The sequence below is a fragment of the Sminthopsis crassicaudata genome, chromosome 4 (genome assembly GCF_048593235.1).
Source record: "Sminthopsis crassicaudata isolate SCR6 chromosome 4, ASM4859323v1, whole genome shotgun sequence".
Lineage (NCBI taxonomy): Eukaryota > Metazoa > Chordata > Mammalia > Dasyuromorphia > Dasyuridae > Sminthopsis > Sminthopsis crassicaudata.
This window is the reverse complement of record NC_133620.1, coordinates 15,379,170-15,394,986: the sequence shown is the minus strand read 5'-3', so window position 1 is coordinate 15,394,986 and position 15,817 is coordinate 15,379,170. Positions and strand designations below refer to the sequence as shown.

General features: G+C 40.4%; 1 long non-coding RNA gene across 1 annotated transcript; it reads right to left on the bottom strand.

Annotated features, from left to right (window-relative positions):
* Positions 1–935: 935 nt before the first annotated feature.
* Positions 936–14,730, bottom strand: LOC141540496 (uncharacterized). Its single transcript, XR_012481550.1, has 2 exons — positions 12,990–14,730; positions 936–1,150 (listed from the first exon to the last, which is right to left on the bottom strand). It is a non-coding gene; the product is annotated as an uncharacterized LOC141540496 (long non-coding RNA).
* Between the last annotated feature and the right edge of the window lie 1,087 nt (positions 14,731–15,817).

The following is a 15,817-nucleotide window of genomic DNA, read 5'->3' as shown; positions in this document are numbered from 1 at the left end:
GGTCAAGAGAGCAAGTCAGCAGAGAGCCATCTGCATCTAGAGAGAGGACTTTGGGGACTGATTGTGGACCACAACGTAGTATTTTCATCTTTTTTGTGCTTGCTTACTTGTTTTTTTTTTCCCCACTCATTTTTTTTTTCCTTTTTGAACTCATTATTTTTCCTTATGTAGCATGATAAACGTGGACATATGTTTAGAAGAACTGCATGTGTTTAACCTGTATTGGATTACTTGCTGGCCGGGAGAGGGGGGAAGTGCAGAGGGAGAGAGAGAAATCTGGAACATGAGGTTTTGCAAGGGTGAATGCTAAAAACTATCTTTACATGTATTTGGGGGGAAAGCTATTATGAAGAAAGAAAAAATGATAAAGACAGAGCAAGCCAGCAAAAATCTGGGAGAAGGAGTCGATGTTAGAATTTGTTAGAAGAGGGATTTTAGAGAATAAATTCTAGAACAGGTTGTGCAGTCCAGTCCAGCTATAGCAAAGATGAAGTCTCATCCATCCATTCATTCTGCCACATTTGGAAGCAAAATTGCTGAGAAGAATGTTATGTAGAAACTGAATTAAGTTTGAATCCACTCTCCTGAAGGACTGAGTCAGTAGTGGGGACAATGTACCTCCATATCTGGGGAGCAAGGGGAACATTTACTAAATTTTCACAATAAATACCCCCTTTACAAAATCTAAAAGTAAAATGAAAATTTTAATAAAATATTGCATTTGGACTATTTGGTATCTAAGGTCTCTTCCAGTTTTAAAGACCTATGTTTCAAAATTCTTTAAGGTCTCTTCCAGTTTTAAAGACCTATGTTTCAAAATTCTTTATATTAATGTCTCTTCCCTGGTTCTCTTTCTCTCTTTTTGTCTCTCTGTACATCAAAGAAATCTATTAGAACCCGGCTTATCAAATACATCTGTCCTCCAAACTGCATCATTAGGGAAAGGATGCCATTTATTTCAGACATACATCTTGGGTCGGGATTTTGTGCATTCTGGACAAAGAAATTCTCAAATCTCTAACCCCAAAGCCCAGATTCTGTTTTCCAAACGACCCTCACATTTCCTATTTCCGATTCCCACATTGGTCCTTTGCCTTCATTATCAGCCCACGTCTGGAATAGGGATGCAGGAGCAAAGACGAGCCGGTGCCTGGGAATAAACAAGAGCATTTTTCTTAGGTTTGCATTGAAGATCTGCACAGCCCCAGTCCCAGTGGCTGAGAGAAGTACAATAAAATGAATAAGCCATGCTTCCTGCAAAGTCTCTCTTTGGTGCTGACTCAGCCACAGACAACTTCTGGACTTTCTCATAGAAACTGTGGCTGGAGGAAGGTCCCTAAGAGTAAAATCTGGAGTTAGGAAAGACTTCGGACATCATCTGTGCAGGGGAAAAAAACATGGCATTGAGGATCACAAAGACTGGGCTCAATTTCAATAAGATTTTGCTAAATGATCTCTAAGCACACACACACACACACACACACACACACACACACACACACGGCAGGCCTTGACTGGAATTCTCCTTTCCCTCCTCTAGAGCCAGGATAATACAGTGGCAAAGGCAAGAAAACTAAAATCAAATCTTAGCTCTGCCACTTGCTATCTGTATGGCCTCCCAAACTATTCCACTCTGTGGGACTCAGTGTCTTTTCCTGAAAAATGAGGGGATTATTCTTTCTAGGTAGACTAGTGATTCTATGATATTTTAAATCATCCTTCCCCTCTCAAACTCAGAATTTCTACCAAATGGCTGATTTCTAGCTCCATCTCCAACCTCTGCATCTTTGCAGGCAATGGTCTCCATGTGAGCAGTGACCCCTCTCACTGCCACTTCAAGGCTCAGCTCATGTGCTACTTCCTACAACCCAGAGGGCATTGAATGATCCTCCCAATGATGAGCACTGCCCCGCCCCAAAAAGGATTAACACTGTTCCACTGTATTCCTTTTGCTCTTTTATTTCCCTCTACTATTTTATATTATGAAATTGTGTCTATTGTTTCTGTACATGTTGTCCATCGTCTATCCAGCTTGGATAGAAGTTCCTTGAGCATAGAGATTGTTTAGTCTTTCTCTTCTCATCCGTAGTGCTCAGAACAGAGTGCTGTCTAACATAAAATTCAGCCACTTACTAAATTCTTGTTGTTGCTGCTGCTGAGACAATTGAGGTTAAGTGACTTACCCAGGGTCACACAGCCAGGATGTATTAAGTGTCTGAGCCTAGATTTAAACTCAGATCCTCCTGACTTCAAGGCGGTGCTCTATCCACTACACCAGTGGTCCTCAAACTTTTTAAAAAGGGGGCCAGTTCACTGTTCCTCAGACTGTTGGAGGGCGGGACTATAGTAAAAACAAAAGCTCACACTCTGTCTCTGCCCCTCAGCCCATTTGCCATAACCCAGCGGGCCGCACAAACGTCGTCAGCAGCTGCATCTAGCCGGTGGGCCGTAGTTTGAGAACCCCTGCACTATACCAATTAGCTGCCCCCACTTACTAATTTTTTTTTTTTTTTGAAGCTGGGGTTAAGTGACTTGCCCAGGGTCACACAGCTAGGAAGTGTTAAGTGTCTGAGACCAGATTTGAACTCTGGTCCTCCTGAATTCAAGGCTAGTGCTCTATCCACTGCGCCACCTAGCTGCCCCTTACTAAATTTTTAATGAATTAGAGACCTATTTAACAGACTATTCTACCCTTCCATTATGCCTTTCTGGATCCTCATTTGAGCTGTAATAGCCCCTTACTTTAATCTGTTTGAACTATTCTTATACATTTCAGACTTTTTATGGTTGCTTTCTGTCTACACCTCTCTTGATCCTCAATTGGGGGCAGAAAATGTGATAATCCTGCAAAGGAAACAGAGGAGGAACGGTCAGAGACGGTAGATGAAGAAACAAGTCCCATCACCAAAACCCAGAATGGAGACCCGAAAGGGAAGGGTCACTGCCAAATGCTAATGAGAGATCTACAAGTGGGCAGCCTTTGGATTTAGCGAGTTGAGGTCATGGCTGTACATGAAGGAGCAGTTTGACCTCTTCTCCCCAGCCCTAAAATTGAGCTTCTAATTTCTTGGGCTCCTAAACCCTCTTTACTCTCTGCTATTAAATCCCTTTTTCCTACATGATTTTATCTTCCTCCTGGCTTGCAGCCCCATCATCATGCATCACTCTATGATGGAACCTGAGCTTGGATTAACTAGAAAAAATAAGACCCTCCTTTGACCTAATCTCTTCCAGTCCTAGCACTAGAATGGGAATCCTCCTCCCAACCTGACTTCCTGGCTTCTTACTTCTGTGTATTCAACTCACAGCAATTTAGAAGCATTTTGCAAATACATAAAAGCCAAAGAATGATGGAGTGTGAGTCCTGGAGAACACTGACTCTCCCTGCCAATAGGGGAAGCTCAGGCTCCCACGCCACCTTATTTATAACAAGGGTCTTCACCTTCCATCCTGCTGGTCCAGCAGTTTAAGTTCAATAAGCAATCTTTGCAAATACAGGCAAGTGAACTTGGTGAAGAGTGGGCCTCTCAAACTGTTCCTCACTGTGCTTCAGTGCGATCAATAACCAATCCAGATGACAAATTAATGTTAAATATAATTTGAAGAATGGGAAGAAAAACCGCACTTGGGTGGGGATTAGTGGCGAAGAGCTGCAAGGATCCTGCTGAGATGCAGCGATAACAGCGCTCAACATCAAACAAGATGAACTGCCGATAGGCCTCGGGATGATCAGTAATCGGGGTGCAGGAAATGGAGTTCTCATCTCTGCTGCTGAAATTGGACCAGTGAATCATAGCCATCGAGAACTCACCGGGAGCCACTCCAGACGTCGATTGTGGCTGGTTTAATTTCAGAGAGGGACAACTTCTTACGGGAGATTGCTTGAAAGTATAGAAGTTTCTACTGGCTTTTTAGGAGAAGACCTCACAGATCTGGGGCATTAAAGTCATTTAAGCACTTTAATTGATAACTTAAGTGGGAAACAAGGGTGTGGGAGGAATAAATTGATTCCAATGGACAAACTATATTCTGTGGTTAGTCTTCATCTTCATTATGGCCTATCTTAAAATGAGCATGCTCCATACACCTATTGACTCTCTTGTCCCTAGAGTCTTGACTTTTGTAAGAACTGGATGTAAAATTAGCTGGAGGGGAAAGTAAGGCTGCTAATTTTGCTCTGTTCTGCCTCACTTACATCCAGTTCTTACAAAAGTCAAGACATCACCCATGATGCCATTGGTCCTCTTTAAAAAAGGAGGATAAACTAATTTCAGGATACAGAGCTGTAAAGGGCTAGAACTGAGCAGATCCACTTAACCCAGATAACCTAGCATTTAAGGCTAATTACCAATTGAACAATTCTCTATTAACATGCTTGGAGGGTGACCCTACTCAACTCTGTGCAGGCTCCATCTGTGGGTGTGGACAAAGAAGAGGAAGAGGGTGGAGTAAAACAAGCAGGAGAGAGAGGAAGGAGTTGTGTAGATTCCTACATCTAATCCCCTGACAGTGACCCCAAAAGACCAAGAATAAAGACTTTTGCTTCTCCTGACTCGGGCTGATTCTAAGATATCCAGGGTACTAACATGGGCACAACACAGAGCCCTGGGCAAAAGAGCACAAGACAGAATCAGAAGGGATGAGTTCGAATGCCAGATCATCTGCTTCTTTGTCAGGCAAATCCCTTCTCCACTTTCTAGACCCTTAGACTAAAAGATCACTAAATTTGCTTTTTTATCTATTTTTATCTATTTTTTATCTATAAACAAGTCGGAAACTCTGGCTCCAATAAAATCCCACCTTTGTGCTCTTGCTCTAGCTGTATCCTGGCCTGGAATTCTTCCCTCTTCCCCTCCACATTAGAATCCCTAAATTCCTCTCCCTAAACCCAGATCTAATCTTCTGTGAATGATCTTTCTTAGTTACTCCTTCCCCCAATAGCGACAAGCTTCCTCCAAAGTTACTCTGTAGTCATTCCAGTTGGGTCTGATTCTTCATGACTGTATTTGGAGTTTTCTTGGCAAAGACACTGGCTAAGACACTTAGAAGCATGATCAGGAGTCTCGGATTCAAGCTTCTCCTCCCTGTGAAGCTCTGTGACCTTAAGGTGATAACCTAACTTCTTGGTCTGTAAAATGGGAGTAGGGACAATAATTCTCCCAACTGCTGCAGCATATCTGTTTCTCCTGTTTCAAACCAATTAATGCCTACTGGGAATAATTTGTTTCAAGCAGCAGTTAATGTACTTTTAACACCAAGGTTATGTTATGAGTAATAATTAATCTATAACACCATAAAGAATAATGAAAAATTGATTTAATAAGTATCCTGAGGGTGTCCTTGCTTTGCAACAGTGTTTTCTATCATGCATTGATTACAAACGCTTTACAAAATTTATTCATTCAAATAAGAAGTATCAGTTCCATGCTTTGCTAGGTGATCTTAAAGAATAATAACTAGCATTGATTGCCACACTTTGCAACACTCTTAAACATGATCACCTCAAAACTACCGACAATTTTTTATATTTCCTTTTTATGAAGGAAAAAAAAACAAATTATAAGTTCTGCTTTTTAAAAATATATTTGTTTACATAATTAATTAGATTTTCTTTAAACTGATGTTTTGCTGGATAAAAATATTATTCACAGCTTTTTGAAAGATCCAAGGAATTGTTCCTTTGGTTTATTTGGGAGGGTTGTTTGTTGTTTTGAGGCAATTGGAGGTTCAGTGACTTGTCCAAGGTCATGCAGCTAGACCTGTTTAGCATCTGGCTTTGAGTTCAAGTCCTCCTAAATTCAGGGTCAGTGCTCTATGGTGGTCTATTTCAGGTCAAATTCAGGGTCTACTGCACCATCTAGCTGCCCCCTGTTCCTTTGTTTTTAATGATGTATGGATTGAAAAAAGGCTAATTGCATTATTTGAAAGCAGGAAATCATTCAAGCACTTGTGGTTTTCCTTTTTCAAAGAAGCTCAAACTCACATGGCATGGTACAAAGACCTTCCCTTTTAACATCCTCATGAGCTAGTTCACAAGAACTGGTTTTTCTCTTTTCTAGTTAAGGAAACAGACCTAGAAAGCAGAAGAGATTTTTAGCATCGTACAACCAGTAAGAGGCAACACTTAAGACTCTTGCTCAAAACCTGATTCTGTTGCACACTATTCTGTTTAGAATCCACTATTCTCTTCCTCTACAGAGAAAATTGTGTATACAAAAGCTACCAATGAAAGAAAAGAAATAAATGAATTTAATGTTCCTGATGCCTCTTGTCCATATTAATTTTGCTATAATCTCCTAACTAGTCTTTCATTTGACCAACACACTCATCACATAATCTTCATAATGCACTTCTCAGATCATAACTCTGCTCTACAACTTTCAGTAGCTCCCTATTGCCGAAAGAATGGTGTTCTACCTTCCTAACCTGACATTCAAGGCTATTCACAATCTGTTATCAGCTTGCCTTATTTCTCCAACTGCTTTACAGTCTGGTAAGCCTTGAGATGCTCAATAAACATTGGTTATTTTTATCATTATTAAGCTCTTTAAGGGAAAGGAACCATGTTATTAATCTATTTTTTTTCCTCATAGGATCATAGATTTAGAAATGGAAAAGACATCTGAAATCATATAAGGAAACCTCTTCATTTTCCCATTAAGGAAGTAATAATCACAAATCAATGGACTTGCCTAAGATTCTGAGCTAGCTACATAGTCCATCAGTCAACAAACATTTATGTTAAGTGACGAATACACAAAAAGCATTATGAAACAATCTTGCCCACAAAGACTTCAGTTCTAATGCAAGAGACAATACATCCCCATGGGTGGATAGGCACAATACAGACCAACAGAAGGAGGCCATTTTGAGAGAGCATGCTGGGAACTAAGGAACCAGGATAGCCTTCATGCAAAAAGTAAGCCACTGAAGTCTTGAAAACAGTGATTTCAAGAGGAGGCAGTAGGGAAGATGGACCTTCCAGCACAGGAAAACTGGCCAGTTGAAAACAAGGAAGCAGAAGAGGACATCATGAGATGGGGAAACAGCCAAGAGACCAATATTACCAAAATGTCAATCATGATGGGGAATTAGAAGTAATTAGGCTGAAATGGCAGGTGGGAACCATATTTAAGAGAATCTTAGAGACTGTCATTCTCACCAAAAGCCCTTTTCTTTTCTTCCTTTGAAACCTGGGTGGCTGAGTTTGGCTTTTCGGTTTAGTTATCTGAGAGCTCCCCTGGGATCTGGAGACAGGTAAATGGCTCCTGTCCTTCTCGCAGCCCTGCCATTTTTCAGAAGGCTTAAAGCTCTATTGAGGAGCCAGTATATAGAGGGCCAAGCTCCCTCCAGATTTTCCCAGGATGCTTTGTGTTGATGCCACTGGCTTTGTTCTTTCAAACATGCTCCAGGTGGGAGAGATGACAAATTGCCTTTCAGTGGTGGCCAGCAGCAGCAGCAGCAGGGAGGGGAGGGTCTGATGAGCATCAGAAACAGCTGGACTGTGTGGATTCCAAGTTATCTGTGGATGGACTAAAAGAAAGGGAGAAAGTAGAAAAGAGAGACAAGAGAGCACTTGCCTGGCAGAGCTCCCTAGATGAGAATGAGAGGAGCCTCATTCCTCCTTACACCTTCCTTTAGTCCAGCCAACACACAAGGAAGCGCTTACAAAAATAACTCATTATGCAATTATAACGACCGAGTCTGGCCCCAAAAAAGGGATATGGAAATGTGGTTTTTAAAGGTGAGAAAGTGTGGGTGTGGGACACAGAATAGATAACCTGACTTGGTTCATAGATTGGTTAGTGTTCTAGAATTGATTTTTTTTCATATTTCTTTTTTTTTTAGTTTTTTAGTTTTTATGGCTCCCTAAATGGGAAAGGGGAGGGATAGATTAGGAAATGAAAAAATAAAATAGATCAATACTTTTTAAGAGGAAAAAATATGAAGGAAAGAAAGACAAGACCTACCTTGCCAAAAAAAAAAAAAAAAAGGAAAAAAAAAAAGCAAACAAACCAACAAACAAACAAAAAAAAATAAATAAATAAATAAATTTAGAGATGGAAGCAACATTCTTATTTTTTAAGTGAAGAACTTGAGACCCAGAGATGTTAATAGCCTCACTCAGAGTTGGTCAGTCATTAAAAATTTATTAGATGTTTATCTTATATCATGCACTGTGCTAAGCGCTGGGATGCCAAAGAAAAAGGGAGGGATACAAATATAATCCCTGCTGAGATCCCACCAATATCAAATGTCGGAGGCAGGATTTATAACTGGAGTTTCCCAAGTCCAGCTTCTCTCCTCACTTCAATTTATAAAATACTTTTCTTTCTACAATCCTGCAAGGGGATTGGGAAAAGGTTTATTATCTCCATTTTTACAGAGAAGGAAACTGAGGCTCAGAGAAATTAAGTGACTTACCTGGGGTCACACTGCTAGTATCAGAGCTGGGATTCATTTGAACAGCCTTCTCAGCAGTCTGCACCATTCTCATTGGGAAGACAAAATAAGCAGATGGTGACATGGCTTGGAGGAGGATGCCAACAAGTCCCCACCCCTACTCCCATGTACTTTGGACCAAAGATTCTCCTACTCTCAACTGCTATAAATTCAATGATAAGTTAAACATTGCTTTATCCTTGATGCCTCTTATAAAATGTAGATGCACCAAGAGAAGGATAAAATTAAATCCCCAGTTCCCCCACAGGATAATAATTTGGGATTAGATTAGAGAGTTAAAATCAGGAATAATCTAACTAGTCTGGCTCATTTTTTTACAGAGGAATAAACTGAGGACCCAGAGAATGAAAGTGACTTCCCCAATTCAAGATTCTTTCCATAACAGTACTCTGAATTCATATACTACAATGAATATGGATTATAATATGCATTATTATATGTTCTATAGTAGCAGTTGAGGAGCATACTGTGGACTTCAAATTAGAAAAATAGGATTTAAAATTTACTTTTAGAAATATACTAGCTACGTGATCCTGAGCAAGTCCCTTAGGAGCTACTTGCCTCAGTTTCCTTATCTGTAAAATAGAGATGGAATAGCTCCTACTTCCCACAGTTGTTGTGAGAATCAAGTGATTATTTGTATGGATTGCTTCACAAACTTCCCAGTGATATCTAAATGCTAGCTATGATTTTGTTTGTACTGTAGAAAAGCACTAAACTCTTCTGAGTTTTTTGGGCATAGGATTAGGCTTGGAGGCAGGAAAGACTTATCTCAGATGCTTATCAGCTGTGGGACCCTGGACAAGTCATTTAATTTCTATTACCCTTAGTTTCCTCACCTGTAAAAAGGAGAATAATAGTACCTATTTTATAAAGGTACTATGAAGATCAAATGAGATAATATTCATAAAGTGCTGTCTAAATACTAGCTATTATTGTGAGACTGGGTTGATAATGTCATCGACCAATCATTTATCAAATGCCTACTAAATGTACAAGCCATTTAGACAACAAAGATTCAAAACAAACAGTCCCTGCCATTAAGGACCATATTATATTTCATCAAGGGATGTAATATATAAATAAACAAACAAACGAATGAATTAATGAGTAACAAATAAATAATAGGGAGAGGCAAGGAGTCAGAAAATCTGGCTTCAACTCTGAGCATTGTTTCAAATTAGCCATGCAACCATGAGCAAACAACTGAACTTATAAAATCAGAGTCTCTCCATCTGTAAAATGTGGGGGATTAGCGGTTCTCATAGCTAAGTAGTCTTATAGTTGCCTTCCAACTCTAATAGAGAGAGATTCTGTAGTAGTATTCAGAGACAAAGATAAAATCAGGAGCCCTGGATTTAAATACTGGTTTTGTACTGTGTGACTGTAAGCAAGTAAATTCATGTGACTGAGACTCAGTTTCTTAATCTGTAAATCACAGAAGAAAACTCTTGAACTATATATCTTTCAGACATATACATCTCTTATATGTATGTTTGTGTTGAGGAGATCAGGAAGGGTAATTTAGGATGACATTTCTCCTACTTCATGGCTTTGTCCTAGAGTCAGTAGAAAAACCCAATAAAACTTGGGTTCAAATCCTGCCTCTGACCTTATAGAATCTTGACCTTATACAAATCACTTAATCTCAATATGATTGGTTTGATGTGGAAAATATTACATTTTTATGTCAATATAATGGTATCTTTTCTAATCCTATACATTTAATTTTATGCTACATTTTTGGGCATCTCAATCCATGAATGGACCTGGGGCGTGTTATATTAGTCCCATTTTTCGGCATCTCAGCCTTGACATTTTTTATTCTTAAACTAGGACAATGTAAAGAATGTTTTTATTTTCTTGGATTCACAAGAATCAAAACCCTCTTTCAACATTCTTTCATGACAGGGTCAGGTCAGTTCCATCCAAGAGTAAGGGAGTAGGGATAGGAATAGGACTCTCTTACGGAACGGGGAAACGGTGGCTGTCCCGAACCTTGGGGTGCTCCCACCTTCCTTCTGCTATGGGCAAGGCACCGATGTAACCCTGACACGGCATATAATGGAAGGGCTCCCATTCAATAAAGGAAATCAGCTGCCTGACTCCTTTTAAGACAAATGATGTTATTACATCCTAATTGTATAAGCCCATGTCGTTTATGCTTACAGCAGTACGGGGATGTGTAGTTCACATGCCCCGCTATAATTACAGCCCCATTATAATTTTGCAGTTAGCTGCGATGAGCTCTCACTCTGGTCAGGAAAACATGCCAATTTTGTGGGGGATTGAAGTCTGCCTAATTTTAGCAAATTGAGAGCCACACAAAAGAAAAGAGATAAATACTATGTTGTTATTTTTCATTAGAGAATTGCTATATTAAGAGACTGTGATCCAGCTGTGTTTGTTTAAATAAAAGTACGATTTGAATACCTCCTACAGCTATGTTCCTGCCAATGAATAAAAGATAAAATGCGGCTCTTGCTGGATGGGAGTCTCAGAGTTCTAGCTGACTTGGAGATTTATTGTTTAACATAAGGTGGTGGAAAGAGTGGAGAGCGGACCACACGCAGGGCTCCTTTGTGTATTGTTTCAAGCCATCCCACTAATAGATTTCTTCCACCAAGGCTCCCAGCAATTCAACTGCGCTCAAATGCTCCACTTAACTGTGAAAAAAATCATAATAAAGTGGCAATTACATTTAAATGGCAAGTGGAACCCAGATCCACACCATGAGGAGCGTAAACTGGAGCGAAGACCATTCTAGTGGTGACACTGTATGTTAGCGTCATTACAATAATGAAATTAAGCTTCATTTAGATCCTCCAAAGGAACCCTTTAACATCCTCAAGACTTCAGCACTTATAAGATCCCCCAGCAGGACAATGTCACTGGAGGGTATTTATCAGCTCGAGAGAGTTCATAAGGACCATGTCTTATTGAGATGATAAACAAGGTGGGATTTTAGATTGATTGAAAAAGTTTGGAGATGGAATGAGGAGCTTTGGGATTCTTGGGGAATTCCATGAAAGTAGGGATGATTTGATTTATAGTATTTCTATCTCCAGCATCTAGCATGGTATCTAGCATACAGTAGGCATTTAATGAATGGTTTTTGATTTGTTTATTCTATGACCAGCAAGTCAGTTGCTAACCAAGACTCAGTTTCCTCATCTGTGAAATAAGGACAATGATCTCTAATTTGCCTCTCCTGGCTCACACTACTGATAAGAGGCTTGTAGGTTCATTTATTCTGAACTGAAAAACTTGTAGGATCTTAAAAATATATATTTAGAGTGAGAAGTAACCTCAAAGACCATCTGAACCAGGTCTGTGCCATAGACCTCTTTGGCAGTGTCTGGAGAATCCCACAGACCCTTTAATGAATAAAGTTTTCCAAAACAACAAGAACGAAAATACTAGAGTACATAGAAAACCAATTATGTCTAAATATAGTTATCAGCTTATGTATTTTCCATTCTAAATGTTTGGAAGCATGAGTGTGAGAAGAGCTCCCTAAGTTTCACCAGACTGGTAAAGAAGGCTAGGAACCCAAAATGTAGAAAAACAACAGTCACTAAAGGATTTGTAAGGTGTCATTTAACTTTCTCTGTATAATCTTAAGATCGTTCCACTCTTAAACCAGTATTCCTACAATGTAGCGCCATAGAAATGCTGTGAGCAAAACAAGGCAAAATCAAACTTTTATCCCTTTTTTACATATAAGGAAATTGAGTTCAAGTTGAAGTGGATTGTTCATGGTCATAAAATCAATTCAGAAAGGAAGGGAGGGAGGGAGGAGGAGGAGAAAGAAGAAGAAAAGAAGGAGAAGAAAAGGAAAATAATGAGAGGAAGAATAGGAATAGAGGAAGAGAATGAAGAGGAAAAAGAGGAGGAGGAGGAGGAAGAGGAGAGGAGAAGGAGATGGAGAGGGAGGAAAATAAAAAATAAGAAGGAGGAGGAAGAAGAGGAGAAAGAGGAGAGAAGAAAGAAGAAGAAGAAGAAGAAGAAGAGAAGAAGAAGAAAAGAAAGAAGAAAAGAAGAAGAAGAAGAAGAAAAGAAGAAAAAGAAGAAGAAGAAGAAGAAGAAGAAAAGAAGAAGAAGAAGAAGAAGAAGAGAAGAAAAAGAAGAAGAAGAAGAAGAAGAAGAAGAAAAGAAGAAGAAGAAAAGAAAGAAGAAGAGAAAGAAGAAGAAGAGAAAGAAGAAGAAGAAAAGAAGAAGAAGAAGAAGAAAAGAAAGAAGAAGAAAAGAAAGAAGAAGAAGAAGAAGAGAAGAAGAGAAGAAGAAGAAGAAGAAGAGAAGAAGAAGAAGAAGAAGAAGAAGAAGAAGAAGAAGAAGAAGAAGAAGAAGAAGAAGAAGAAGAAGAAGAAGAAGAAGAAGAAGAAGAAGAGGAAGAAGAAGAAGCTGCCACACACAGGGTCAGAAGGCCCAGAAGTCGCCGGCTCTGTCCACCACACCACTCATAAAATCGGAAGATCCAGCATCCCAATGGCTTTCTCGAACAGATCCCAGCGTGGCTATCTCACCTCCGTGTGCCAGCGCCCTATCCTTTCTGGAAAACGCCATCATGTGGGATGGGGCTGCCAAGGCCCGGGGAGGCCCCAAGTGCCGCAGCAGCTGGCCCAGCTGCTGGGTTTGCTGCCCGCCACGTCGGGCACATCAGTATTCCGGCCGCCTTTGCAGAGCGCTCGCTTGTAATCCCACGACCAAGCACGTAATTCTAAAGAGCTGATGTGTTGCTGCTGATTTAGCTTCGGCCAAGTGATGGGAGGGGTGGCTGCCTGCCAGGATCCGTTGACTGTGGCAGGGTCTAGAATGTCACAGGGACCGGCTTGTACTGTCTGAGTCAATTTAAATAACTGAAATGCCTCGAGTTAAAAATCTATTCCAACAGTAACCTTTCCGGTCAGCTTCCAAGTCCATGTTTTTCCTAAGTTTATGGCGTGGGGACCTGAAGTACTTTGAAAACTCGCTGTGAAGTCCTCGGGGGGACATGATTAGGAGCAGGAGCGGCCTGGCCTGGAGGAAGTGAGAGCATGCTCTCCTTCCACCCATCCGTGCTGATTATTATTGGTGTTGGCTACAATAATAAACCTCGTTACAACAGCGGGCTCGGCACTCGGCAGACATGGTTCCTATCAAGCGGGGGATGCTGATATCCTTCCAGTAGAAAAAACAGATGATTTGGGGGTTCCTCGGAAAGGTTTGGGTAGCGGAGGTGAAGGGTGGCAAATGCGCAATGAGCCCCTGGGGGGGGTTCTTCCTCCCAGTACACAGCCGAGTATGGAAACCATCTTGAGGAATTTGAAGGGGGGGGAGATCTCCCCCACCACATTTAGCAAACACCTTTTTGAAAATAATCATCGAACTCTCTTAGGACTTTCTTTTTCTCTTTGAAGATTTCAGTCCAGAGTTGATGTGAACCATTCCCCCAAAGGAATTCCTCCTAGGTTACATAAACAAGATATGGAAAAACTCTTTGAAGAATTCATACTCCGTTGCAAAGTGACAGATCCGCTCTCTAAACTTGGATTTTCGAGGCAGACGCCCATGACTCGGAGCGTCTACACTGGCACGTTTCAGATTGATTCTGGGCTTCAGGGGGAGCAGAATGTGCTGACAGCCACTCACAGTCATACAATGAGCAGGGTCAAATCTGCGGCTGGGGAAGCTGGGGACCAGAGAGGGGCGCCACCCAAGTTGACAGTTGAGTGATGGAGCAGGCACTAGTGATCACAGAGAAAAGGGCTGTCCAGGGGCAGCCCACAAGATGTTGGATTACTCAGTTGGCCTGGACTGTTCTCAGGAGCCCAGCCAGTTGAGAGGAGATGGGATTTTACAATCTCACCAGATCCTTTTGGCTCCTGTAATCACAATATTGAGAAGTTGGGAGAGAATGGAAGAATGATGGGTATTCTTTTACCGGTCAAAATACTGAGCGGAGGAAAGACAAGTAAGGGAGACCTAACTAAACGTGTCCTTTTGGCAAGGTCTCCAAGAGAACCAGGATAACCTTCTATTTTCTCAGATGTTGTAAAGTAGGAAAAAAAATTATCTGGTATATTTAAAGTAAATTAAAAATTTCAAGAAGTTATATATCTGCCACTTATTAATATTATTATTTTGGCCTTCTGTTGTTCAATAGAGTTCAAATAGAAATCGTCCTGAGAAAAGTTACTCTTACTATGATTATTCTGTAATATTTAATAAACTATCTCACAGAACATTGGTTTTTATTATTGAGTCAAAATGTCAGGGCCTTATTCAAAGCATCATGGGAAAGCTCCAGTCACAGACAGGACAACCAAGATCCTTCTCCTACTCCTATCACTACCGAGCATCCCACTTAAAGGAGGATAAAGAGAGAGAAAAAAAAAAGGTTTTTCAATTATCACATTATCATACATATACATACACACCTGCCAGATTAATCTTTCCTTTTCATAAAAGGGGAAAAAGAAAAGAAAACCAGCACTTATGAAGCACCTATTATGTGCCAGGTATGGTGTTAAGTGTTTTAAAAATATTATCTGATTCTGGGGAATTAGAATTAGCTCTGTTCATGTGACTCCTGTCTCTAAATCCTTGAACAGCTCTTCCTTGAAGGGCATATCAAATCCAAACTCCTGTACTTTCCTTCTACATAATGAATAATGATGTCTAATAATGAATAATCCAGCTAAATCAGACTACCCTATAGCACAACCTCCCCTTCTTTTCTTTTCCCTTCTTTTCTTCCCTCCCCCCTAGTACTACTCTTAAAAAAAACTACCAGTATTTATTTTGCTTGCATGTACCATATTTTTGTTTGGGGGAGAGACAGCATGGCGTAGGGGCTAGAGAACTCACCTCAGGGGCAGGACTGCTTGGATTCAAGTTCTTTGCACACATTTTCTGGGTAAGCCATGTATCCTCTTGAACCCGAGACAACTTAAGATACCGAGTAGTAGATAAGGTCCCCCACAGTGTGGAGAGTTTCTCCATCTGGGAAGCTTTTCTATGCATTATCTTCCTCTGATAAAAATGTAAACTTTTCAGTGACAAGTATTTCAGTGGAATCTATCTCTAGCTCCTGACATATAGAGGTGACTTAATATATTTGTGTTGATGGACCTAACAAGGGCTAATTGACTAATTCTGTGACTTAAAAGTTGTTAGGAATTTAGTAACCTTGGAGATCGCAGTTTCCGACGAGTTATAGGGTTGGAAACTAGATGGCAAGGAATTGAGAAGTGAGTGGGAAGTGAGGGAAAGAAAGCACTGAATGTAGACAACCCTTTATAGCAGTGCAGCCATGATAGAATTTTTTTTTAAATTGAAGAAATGACAAGGTAAAGTAAAGGCTTCTTTTTTT